This window comes from Stegodyphus dumicola, chromosome 5 (genome assembly GCF_044657685.1).
Source record: "Stegodyphus dumicola isolate Sdum_Otavi_A_Nest chromosome 5, ASM4465768v1".
Taxonomy (NCBI): domain Eukaryota; kingdom Metazoa; phylum Arthropoda; class Arachnida; order Araneae; family Eresidae; genus Stegodyphus; species Stegodyphus dumicola.
Window position 1 is genome coordinate 133,771,598 of NC_140772.1, and position 13,085 is coordinate 133,784,682.

Below are 13,085 nucleotides of genomic sequence, written 5' to 3' on the forward strand. Positions count from 1 at the left end.
TTCTGCTTATTACGTGCGTGGAGGACTTTTTTAAGGGAAACTGTCTCGTATCCACGTTACATATGGGGAAAAACACGAAAACGCCCGTGCAGCCAGCCCGTTTGCCGGGCCTCGAACCCCAGATCGAACTACGAGTGTTCAGCGGCTTTAATCGCTCGCCCACTGGCAACACCAAGGAGGTTAGAATCAAGGAGGTTAGAATAGAAGGAGGGACGGTTCAACTCAAACGGTGAAGCTTGGCGGCCATCTTCCTGTTATCACCGTGACTTGTGCAAGGAAGTCTGTCATTGCAACATTTTTTTCTTTTCTTTTTGAAGCATGTCAGCTTGTATTGCATATGGATGCACAAATAGATTCTCGAAAAAAATTCCGGGCATTATTTTTCACACGTAAGTATTAATTTTCTTTTTTTATGTAATATGACAACTATGTCAAAAATATCACTATGTCATGTGGTTTTCTTTCCAGATACGGAAAAAAAGGACTTAAAATAGGTTATTTAATATAACTATAATCAAAATATATTAAATACATTTTAATGTTTCTGTTTATAGCTGGTATCTTCGTTCCTTAAGATACAATGCTATATGGTAGGATTTAAATTGTATAATTTGAACGTTTTAGTTAATTCGTTTTAGAACTTTCATGAAAAGTAAGAAATCAATGTGGCAAAAACATGGCTGACGACTCACACATATCAGTCGTGACGTCACGCATCGTGACGTATCATGGCTTCATTTTCATTGCATGGGAACATACAGGGAAGGCTTACTCCATCTATTCTAACCTCCTTGGGCAACACCGACTCTACCAACTCGACAGAGTCGGTGTTGCCACTGGTGAGCACTTTTCATCTGTCGGAGCAAAAAATTTCGCTAAGCACATTTGGTGGTCGTGTGTGCTTAATGCATGATATAATTAAAGAAAATAAGAGTAGACAATCTCCTATAACAAAAGAATATATTAAGTACTAAATTACAATTTAAATTACATTGCAGAGATCAACACAGAGCTCGGAACACAGTTCATGCTACCTTCGCGTACAGTTGTCCGACGAGAAGTCTGAGTGAGTAATGATGTCGATTTGCTGCTCCGATTAAGAACTGGATTTTACACGTGGCACCATCTCATGAATAGAAGTTGAAGTATCTGTCGGAACGCCACAGTACCCCCCCCCCAAGTACCATCGGTACGTTATAAGTACTTTGGGTTAAATTTAACCTTTCTTCCAGATCTGGTAGTTTTAGGTTGCTCTTTAACGGGATGTAAGCTTTCTTCCGGGAGTGATGTTGATGAGGAAGTTGTTGGATCTTGCATTAGAAATGCTGGTTTGAGACGATCGATTCCAATCACTGATTGTTTACTATTGCAGATGATGGTGAAATGTTTCGGTGTTCGTTTGACAACTTTGAATGGACCATCACATGAAGGTGTTAAAGTTGTCTTAATTGCATCGTTGCGCACGAATACGTGCGAAGATGTCTCAAGCGCAGGATGTACAAAATAGCTTGGCTGGTTATGCGAAGATGCTGGGGTTGGCGAGATATTGCTCATGGTCTCACGTAAACGTTGAAGGAATGTTGGAGGGTCGATAACTGGAGTAGATTCTGGGTGAAAGAATTCACCTGGCAGACGGAGGGTTGCACCATATAACATTTCAGCACAAGTGCTACCAATGTCTTCTTTGAATGCTGTGCGAAGACCAAGCAAGACTAGGGGTAAGGCTTCTGTCCAGTGTGTGCTACTGTGGCACTTCAGACCTTGTTTGAGAGATCGGTGAAAGCGTTCCACCATCCCATTTCCAGATGGATGGTATGGTGTTGTGCGAATATGGCGAATGCCAAGAAGAGAGGTGAGAGATGCGAACAAGTGACATTGAAATTGTCGGCCTTGGTCAGTAGTGATGGTGGTAGGCATGCCAAATCTTGAAAGCCACTGGGAGATGAATGCTCGAGCTACAGTTTCATCGGATATATTTTCAATAGGAATGGCTTCAGGCCATCTTGTGTACCGATCAATACAAGTGAGGAGGTAAGTGTAACCATTTGAAGGAGGCAATGGGCCAACCAAGTCTAAGTGTACATGATCAAAGCGTCTTGCTGGAAGGTTAAATTGTTGAATGGGACCGTGAGTGTGACGGGATACTTTACACCGTTGACATCTAATACATGAACGAGTCCATTCTGTGATGTCTTGATTCATCGCTGGCCAGACAAATCTGTCTGCGATCAGCTTTTCGGTGGCACGGATTCCAGGATGTGCCAAATTGTGCAAGGCATTAAACACTTCACGTCTAAAATTGACAGGAATATAGGGACGTATTCTATTGTTCTCTATGTCACAGTAAATTTTAAGCGTTGGATCAATGTGCAGCGGTTGTAACTGAAGGGAGGTTTGTGGATTTGAGATTAGGTTCTTGAGTTCCTCATCATGCAATTGAGCTTTTGCAATTTCAGAGAAATCTGGGGTAGTCCGGTTGATATTGTTTACCCGAGACAAGGCATCAGCGACACAATTATCAGTACCAGAGACATATCTGATATCTGTACTAAACTGGGCGATGAAATCCAGATGTCGAAGCTGACGAGGAGAACATGAGTCAGAGTTTTTTCTAAAAGCGAAGGTTAATGGTCGATGATTGGTGAAAATGATGAAGTCGTGTCCTTCCAAGTTGTGCCGGAAGTATTTAACAGCACAGTGCACAGCAAGTAGCCCCCTGTCATATGTGCTGTATTTCCTTTCTGCAGTAGTAAGTTTTCTGGAGAAGAATGCCATTGGGGAAAGTCCTTTAGTGGTATGGGCTTGAAGCACTGCTCCTATGGCCGTGTCAGATGCATCTACCATTATAGAGAGCTGATCACTAGGTGAGTGATAAGAAAGTGTGGCTGCATTTGCCAGATCGTGTTTGCATTGCACGAATGCTGCAGATGCAGATTCAGTCCAAGGGACAGCTCGTTGATCGTTTTTTTGCTATTCTTCAGAAACTCATGTAGACAGGCTTGTGTTTTTACGGCATTTGGCAGAAAGCGTCGGTAGAAATTTAACATTGCTAGAAAACGCTTCAGTTCAGAGATGGTTTTGGGCTGGGGTAGGTCGTTAATTGCTTTGACTCTTTCCAGTAAAGGTTTAACTCCATTCTGGGTGATAAGACATCCAAGAAAGGAAACTGAGGGTTGACCAAGTACACATTTGGATGGATTTAGTTTTAATCCATGATCTTTAAGGCGAGTGAAAATCTGACGCAGATGTTGAAAATGTTCTTCCGCATCTGTAGATGCAACCAGGATATCATCAAAATATGGGATGCAGAAATCGAGACCAGACAGTACTTGGTGTATGAAACGCTGAAATGTTTGGCCAGCATTGCGAAGGCCAAATGGCATATATAAGTACTCAAAGAGGCCAAATGGTGTAGTCACTGCGGTCTTAGGCACATCTTCAGCATGCACTGGGATCTGATGATATGCTCTGGCAAGATCGAGGGTAGAAAATATGTTTGTTCCATGAAAAAGATGGGTACAGTCTTGGATATGTGGGACTGGATATCTGTCAGGGACTGTAACGGCATTAAGTCGACGATAATCTCCACAAGGCCGCCAGTCACCATTAGACTTTTTAACCATGTGAAGTGGACTGGCCCATGGACTTTTAGATGGGCGAATGGTTCCCTGTGCTAGCATGAATTCAAATTCTTTGCGAGCAGCTTTTAGCATCTCTGGAGAAAGACGACGAGGCTTGGAAAATACAGGTGGGCCATGTGTTTCAATGTGATGATACACTTCTGGCTGATGAGTATGCTGCCCTGATTTGGATGTGTTTAAAATGTCAGGGAATTCTGCTAATAACCGATGAAACCGTGTGCTGCCCGATAAAACACTTATGTTGGTAGGAACATTTGATACGTGAGAAGCTTGGCCCTGTGATGTCAGCTGAGTTGTAGCATCAATTAAGCAATTATTCTTGACATCCACTAGAAGGTGGAAATGTGTCAAGAAGTCGACACCACTAATTGCTTGAGTTACATCCGCAATAATAAAAGGCCAGTTGAAAGTCCGGCGCAAGTTTAAATCAAGTGTCAATAGTTTGGTGCCGTAGGTTGCAATTTGGGTACCATTGGCTGCATACAGTACAAGTTTATTAAGTTGGTGAGCATTTGTTTTAGTTCTCGGGAGCACTGATATGTCAGCTCCAGTATCTACTAGAAAACATAACTGAGTTGAACGATCAGCCAGTACTATTCTGTCGATGTGGCGGACCTTCTGTTGGCCAGCAGAAGACCGCCCATTTAGTTTCCCGCTTGTACAAAAGTGCATGGAGGGGCACACTTGCGAGCCAAAATTCATATGATAAAAACATATGCCACTTGTGGGTTCTTTGTACTGCGTTCGAGTATTATGACGAGATGGACTCCTGCTTCGGGTACGAAATTTATTACGTGGGCCCTGATTTGATCGATTGTATCTCCGTGAAGCATGAAGACTTGTAGAGAGTTCAGATACTTTTTTGGTCAATTCAGCCACTTGTTGTTCGAGGGATGAACTGGAAGGTGCAGCATTAGCAGCACTGACATAAGCTGGAGTAACAAGTTCATTAATTTTGTCAGCCATTGCTGCTAAACGGGTTAGATCTTCATTGGAAGCAGCAAGAATTATTTGTATGTTATTAGGGAGACGCGAAAGCCATAGTGACTTCAACAAGTCGTCACTAAAATGGCTTCCTGCCAGATCACGCATTCGTGACAGCAAGTATGAAGGTCGCTGATCTCCAAGTTCAAGTCCTTGTAGTAAAGTACGTATTTTGGAAGATTCACTTTCTGAATAGATTTCAATGAGCCGCTGTTTCAGTTTGGAGTATTTATCACAATCAGGTGGTTTGAGAATTAAGTCATGCACTGAATTCAGAATATCAGATTCAATTGCTGCAACTACGTGGTTGAATTTTGTAGAATCCTCACTAATGCGAGCGATAGAAAATTGTGCTTCGATCTGAGCGAACCACAATGAAGGATTATTTTTCCAGAAAGGCGGTGGCTTCACCGCAACTCGTGTGATTTGTGGCTCTGGTGGAATATCGTCGGGCATACTGATAGATAATTTTCACGTTAAATAATAAACACTTAACAGCACAAATATTGTAGCATGAATATACACTATTGATATTTTACCATGATAACAATAAATATTTTAACCATGCAGAAAAAATTTACGTAACGATACACACACAAATAAGACAGGGTCAGCAATTACACACACAAATAATATTTTACCGAAATGCATTTGAAAAGAAACCCTTATTTGAGAAAAAAAATGATGCGTTCATTTTGTATTGCGCACACACAAAATCACCACTTCACACTGCTAAGGCACTTTCGAAGGAAAAAGGAAATCACTCCTGTAGCACGTGGGAAAGAAATTCACTACTTTCGAACACTGAGGGAAGAATTTTGCCGTAGCACGTTGCACAAAAGTTACTGATGTGGCACATTTAGCGAAAATCACTGTTGTAGCACATTTGTCGTTGAATGATCGAAGAATTATTGCACGACTGGCGAAGTCAGCGGAACGGAACAGATCACATTGATGATTTGCTGAAGCTCCTTGCGATGATATGCACGACTTTGAAAAAAACACAAGCAATATATATCAATACTTCTAGAAATAATTGAAGGGGTACGTTGTAGCATACGTTTAATGTCCATATTCGTTGTTATTTTTAGTCAGTTCTTCAGAATGCCTTGGATGCACGTGGCTTAGGGTCGTTGAAAATCCAGCGTCAGTAGCGTGCTCAGTCAAAAGGTCACCACTTTTGGTGGTCGTGTGTGCTTAATGCATGATATAATTAAAGAAAATAAGAGTAGACAATCTCCTATAACAAAAGAATATATTAAGTACTAAATTACAATTTAAATTACATTGCAGAGATCAACACAGAGCTCGGAACACAGTTCATGCTACCTTCGCGTACAGTTGTCCGACGAGAAGTCTGAGTGAGTAATGATGTCGCTTTGCTGCTCCGATTAAGAACTGGATTTTACACGTGGCACCATCTCATGAATAGAAGTTGAAGTATCTGTCGGAACGCCACACACATTAGAGAAAGGAATTTTCAGGTAATTTGATAATCTGACTTTTGTATGGCTAACAATTATCAAAAATGAAAATAAGAGCGTATTAGGCGATGAATATTAATATACGCTGACCATATTTCCACAAGAAAATTGTGCATTAATCGCACAAACATAGGCTTATCGCGCATATCATTTTAAACATTTACTTTTTAAAGTGAAAATAATACGTAAACATGCCTTTTATTTACAGTGGTACATCAGAATATGTTTAATACGTTCCGGATCCTAGGAAGTAAGTCTAACGAAATTTTCAAATAAGAATTAAAGGGACAACGAGTAATCCGTTAATAGAAAAATAAATAATGCTATTCTTCTTATTGCAATATTGTTTACTATTAACATACAGATGGAGTGGAAGAAATATATACTGTACATAAATGCATTTTAAAACAGTATCCAGATCAAAAACAGTATCTCCAATTTTGGATAATACATAAAGGATATGCATATCGCAACCTTTTTTTCAGCCAAATTTGGGTACTCTTCTGCTATCGGAACAGGACTCAGAAATGTATGCATGTACGGCTGTATGTGTTCAAAATCTATATGTGTGTATACGTACGTATATGTGCGTATACAGACACATAAATACGCATACACATACATAGATACGTTTAATTCGGTCCCGATAACAAAAGAGTACCCAAATTTGGCATCGTTTAATATGAATTACTCAAGGAGGCTAGAACAGAAGAAGGCAGGGTTCGCAGTTTCCTACACTATCGGGAAATGATACCCTACCTACAAGGGACGTCTATGTTTGTAATTTCAAAACATTGCATTACAGCAGTGAAACCAAGGAGGTTAGAATAGAAGGAGGGAAGGTTCAACCAAGGCCAACTAGATATCTAGTTGGCCTTGGTTCAACTCACACGGTGAAGCTTATGTTACTGTTATTGCTGTGACTTGTGCAAGGAAGTCTGTAATTGCAACATTTTTTTCTTTTCTTTTTAAAGTATGTCAGCTTGTGTTGCATATGGATGCACAAATAGATTTTCGAAAAAGATTCCTGGGGTTACTTTTTACGCGTAAGTATTGATTTTCTTTTTTATGTATTTTGATAAATATGTTAAAAAATATCACGTCATGTTGTTTTCTTTCCAGATTTGAAAAAAAAAAAAAAAAAAAAAGGGACCTTATAATGATCAAAATATGTTAAATACATTTTAATGCTCTTGTTTATAGCTGGTATCTTCGTTCCTTAACTTACAGTGATATATGCTAGGATTTAAATTGTATAATTTGAACGTTTTAGGTAATTCGTTTTATAATTTTCATGGAAAGTAAAACAATTGTTACTATTTTTATGAATTGTAAAGCTGTTAAATAAACTAATACTTTTCTTTATGTATTAATTATTATTCATTTTTAAGTTTCGTGAACTTCTACAAATATAATTCGTGCATTTGATCAAGATAAATTATTCTGTTGTTAGAAAATTGTTTGCAACTTACAAATTTCTAGGCAGTATAGCGATGAAAGTAAGTAAAATATTAACACAATTGAACATGTGGAAAGACGTATCCAAGAATTTATATAGGTATATTTTCTGTAATTCAGGTTAATTCAAGGCAATTTCTATGAGATTCATTAACATGAAACACCGATAAACTGATATCATTAAATTCACATAAATCTGTTTTATTTTATTAATATTTATACAAGGATATATTTAAAACTTTCATTTAAAAAAGTGCAAGCTGTGATTATTTTTTAGATAATTAGTGCTAAATATGTGAATTTCTGTTTTAGTGTATTGCAGCTTAAACCTGAAGTATTTAAGCATACTAAAATCAAACAACTTTCTTTTCTATCTCTGAAAATATGTATATGAAATAATTCTTTAATAAATTATGATAATATTGTGAATAAATCAGAAATATCACTTCTTAAGGGAAAAATTGGAAAAGTACACACAATAGGTTGCTAATAAAACCTAAACAAATCCTTGAAATATGCAGAAACATCATTTTTAAAGGATGTAATGACGTTAAGGCCGTTTTGGCGTTAAGGCTGTTCTCCGAACCTTATCCGATGTAATGTTATACACATGCATTTAGATTTCGAACTATTTCTTAATAATTTTTTGTTCATAGTAAATTATGGATATCATTTTTATTACTTTAAAACAAAAGTTTAACAATATAGAAGCATTTCATTTTAAATTTAACATATTTTTACTGGAAATGACATGCACAGGACAGCTTAATATACGTTTCACTGCCGTAATGCAATAATTCAGAATCAAAACCGGTACTGCTTACTCTACCACCAGAGTAATCAATGCTGGTGTCCCACAGGGGTCGGCACTTTCGCCGTACCTTTTTAATATTTATACACAAGACATCCCTAAAGACCCTTCTGTTCATCTTGTACTTTTTGCGATGACACCGCCATACTTACTAAAGCCTGCACAGTTATCGCCGTAAGAAACCAAATCCAAAACTATCTCATAAAACTAGAAAAATGGCTCACCCTTTGGAGGATTAAAATTCACACTGATAAAACTAAGGTAATAATTTTCCGTAAAGGAATCATGAAATACTATCCTCCACCCCTGAAATATTTGACGAAGAAATAGACTGGATTAATGAAACCAAATACCTTGGAGTGACCTTTGACCAAAAACTTACCTTCAGAACCCACTTCCAGTCCGTAGTACAAAAATTTAAAATCACCACAGCTACTATGCGACCTCTTCTTGGTAGAAAAAGCAACTTATCTACTACAAACAAATTAATTCTATATCGCTCCATACTTCGCCCAGCCCTCCTTTATGCAGCACCGATCTGGGGACATGCAGCTAAAACCAATATTAAACAATTACAAATTCTACAAAATAAAATTCTACGAGAAATTATCAATGCTCCTTGGTGTATTCCAAACATCTATATCCACAGAGACCTTCGAATCGAACTTATTCAAGAGTATATTAAACGATTAGCGGTCAACTTCTTTTATTCAGTACAAACCCACAGTAATAGCCTTATTAGCACTCTCAGACACTCCCTGCATCGCAGAGAAAAACATCGGTACCCAGTGACATTCTACCCACATAAGAATTACAACCTTAATTGACTCATTCACGCTAAACTGACTCTGCGGTTTACCCCCCGCGACTACATCTTATAACGACACTGGACTTACCACCCCCCTTTTTTTTTCGCCGCCGCTAGTGCGGACCTCACTCTCTTTTTTCCGCCTCCCACACTTCCTTCCACCCTACTCTTTCTCCTCCTACCCGATCCTTATCAGAAGTCGAGTAAAATGATGTTTCTACATCTTGACACTCGAGAGTAAAATACGATCTGTGTGTAATGCAATGTTTTGAAGTTACAAACATGGACGCCGCCTGTTCGGTGGAGTTTCATTCCCCGATAGTGGAGGAAACTGCAAACCCTCCCTCCTTCTATTCTAACCTCCTCGAGTGAAACATATGTGTTTCTAAGCTGTTTCGTGCATGTATTTTCCAGTAAAAATATGTAAAATTTATAATGTAATGCTTTGCTGCTGTTAAATTTTTGTTTTAAAATAATAAAGATGACATCCATAATTTAAAATATACAGAAAATTATTAAGAAATAGTTCGAAATCTAAATGCATATGTATAACATTAAAACCTTTAAAAATGATTTTTCTTCATATTTCAAAGATTTGTATACGTTTTTAATAGCATCCTGTTGGGTGTACTTTGCAATTTTTCTTTTAAGAAGTGATATTTATGATTTATTCACAATATTATCATAATATCACAATATTATCAGCCTTGAATTAAGCTGAATTACAGAAATATACCTATACTAACTGTTGGATATGTCTCTCCACAGGTTCAGTTATGTAAATATTTTACTTACTTTTATCACAATACTGCTCAGACATTTGTAAATTTATGCAAACAATTTTCAACAACAGAACAGTTTATGTTGATCTAATGCAAAAATTATATTCATAGCAGTTCACAAAACTTAAAAATGGATAATAATTAATGCATATTTCTATATGCATTAATTATAATATTATAATTATAATTATAAAAATAGTAACATCTAATTTCTTACTTTTCACGAATATTATAAAACGAATTACCGAAAACTTTCAAATTACATAGTTTAAATCCTGGAATATATCATTGTATGTTTCTTGTGGAACGGTGTTTGATGCACCATTTTATCAGTTTTATGAGATAGTTTTGGAGTTGGTTTCTTACGGCGATTGTTGTGCTGACTTTAGTAAGTATGGCGGTGTCATCGGTAAAGAGTGAAAGATGAATAGAAGGGTCTTGAGGGATGTCTTGCGTATATACAGTGGTGGCCAAAATTGTGGACACCTTTGGAAATTTTTATGTTTTTGAACTTTGTATGCTTATAGAAAACGTTACGTTTCACAAAATGCAAACTTGTATATATCATTTTAAAGAGAATTTATTACTGAATTCAATACAAAACACAAAATTCAATTATTTGCAATACAAAAAAAGTTAAACGATAATAGTTGTCAATATACATTAGATAGTGATGATTGCAATGAGTTATCAGTACTTAGTAGGGTACCCTTTATTTTTGATTACAGCTTCACATCGACGTTTCATTGAGCTGACAAGAGTTTTAAGCTCTTCTTTTGTTATTACATGATGCCTGGAAACAATTATAGCCCCTCAATTAGTTTCCTTTTATTTGATGGGCACCTCATTCGGACAAGAGTTTTCAAACGGTGCCACAAATTTTCGATAGGATTGAGGTCAGGACTGTTTCCTGGCCATGACAACAATTTAATGCTCTTTGTACGAAACCACTTTTTCGATATTTTGGCCGTGTGGCAAGGAGCAGAATCCTGCTGAAAATAAACGAAGCATTGTTGGGAAAGAGATCTCTGATGGAAGGTAGAAGTTTTGGTTCTAGAATAGTGTCAATGTATTTTCTGGCATTCAGTGTCCCATCGATGACATGGAGGCGACCAATACCATCAGCTGACATGCATGACCAAATCATAACACTAACTGGGTTCTTCACAGTTGTTTGAATGCAGTCAGGATGTAGCTCTTCTCCTATTCTACGTCTTACATATTTTCGCCCATCACTACATAATAACAATATCTTAGTTTCATCACTCCATGTAACTTGTGACCACTGATCATCTGTCCAATTAATGTGTTCCTTTGCCCACTGTAGTCTTTTTTTTTTTTTTTTTTCGTTGCTGAAAATTAAGATAAGGCTTTTTTCGTGGAATTCTACCTCTCAGTCCAACATCTGTTAATCTTCTCCTGATTGTACTTGAACTGACAGAAACACCAGCATCATTCAGATCACTTCTGATGGCCGCTGATGACATTTTTCTATCTTGGAGACATAATCTTTTTATTCTTCTGTCATCAATACATGTGATGCACCTTTTTCGGCCTTTTCCTTCTTTGTTTTTTATTGAATTTGTCTCCTGATATCGTAAACAAAACTTTCGGATTCCATATGTAGTCACTGAACCACCCACCTGTCTTGCAATTTCAGCATAGGAAAGACCACTTTCTCGTAACACAATAATATTACATCTCTTTCTAGGTGTCCAATCAACTCTTTTATTTGATGTCATTGCTTCTTGACTAAATATTAAAAATTTTTAGAAAAATTCCTGCTTGTAATTGCAGTGTATAAGAAACAGGTCCTCCTTCTACAGGGCAAAGCAAAATAATGAATTGTTTCAAGTGTAAACATGATGTCAGCTTCTACTGGCAGTTACTAACATTTGATTGGTTCTCAGAACAAGAACAGTGGATTGGCCAGGAAAGCTAGATATTACAAACCACTTCATAACTGTGTTTTTATTTATATTAAAGTACATATAATTTTTTGTATTGAAAATAATTAAATTTTATATTTTGTATTGAATTCAGTAATAAATTCTCTTTAAAATGTTATATACAAGTTTGCATTTTGCGAAACGTAACATTTTTCTATAAGCATACAAAGTTCAAAAACATAAAAATTTCCAAAAGTGTCCACAATTTTGTCCACCACTGTATATTGAAAAGATACGACGAAATTGCTGACCCATGTGGGACAACAGCTTTGATTACTCTGGTTGTTGAGTAAGCAGTACCAATTTTGATTCGGAATGTTCTGTTTCTGAGAAAAGAGGCTATTAAGCGAATAAAATGATTTGGAAAATTGAGAGTGATTAATTTGTAAACAAGGCCGCGATGCCATACCCTGTGTTGAAAATGTAATAATCACTTTCCTTAAGGGGTGTTGGAACACCAAAATCTTCAAAAAATTGTGATTTCGGATTTTTGCATTTTCAAATTCTCTACATTTTTATCTTTCTAAAAATACCATTCTTTAATCTCTATGAAAATTAGAACTGTAAAGAAATCTAGTTTCAATATGTCATCGACTGCTTTGATCAATGAGGATTTTTACATAAAAACGCGTTTTTCTCCAAACGTGATTTTTTTATACTCGATGTACCTTTTCTCAGGAGCTACTGCTTACAGGTATCTAAATGTTTTATGGCTTATTTATTAGGTTTCCTAATATTTACTGAAATGAGCTTTTTGTGATAAACTTAGAATAAAAAATTTTAAAAAGTTTTTTGTGTGAGAAAAGTGCTTAATTTTACTATGCCTAACAAAATATTCTGTAAATTACTCTAAAATTCAAAATGTTTCAAAAGTTCATTTCAGTATAATCTGATAGGTATACCTTAATTACACAAAAAATTTCAAGCGTGTATCTACAGCAGATTTTGAGAAAAGGTACATCAAAAATGGCTAATTTAACATTGTCGGTATAGGGGTTTCTGATACCTATTAAGAAGCTCAAACGAAGCTTTAATCAACTAAAACTGCACATAAAACAATTGTTACATTGTAAGAACAATATTTAAATCAACAATGACTGTTGCCATTTCATATAATATAATTTTAGTGCTGCTAACAATATTAAATATACCACATTCACCCTCCCAA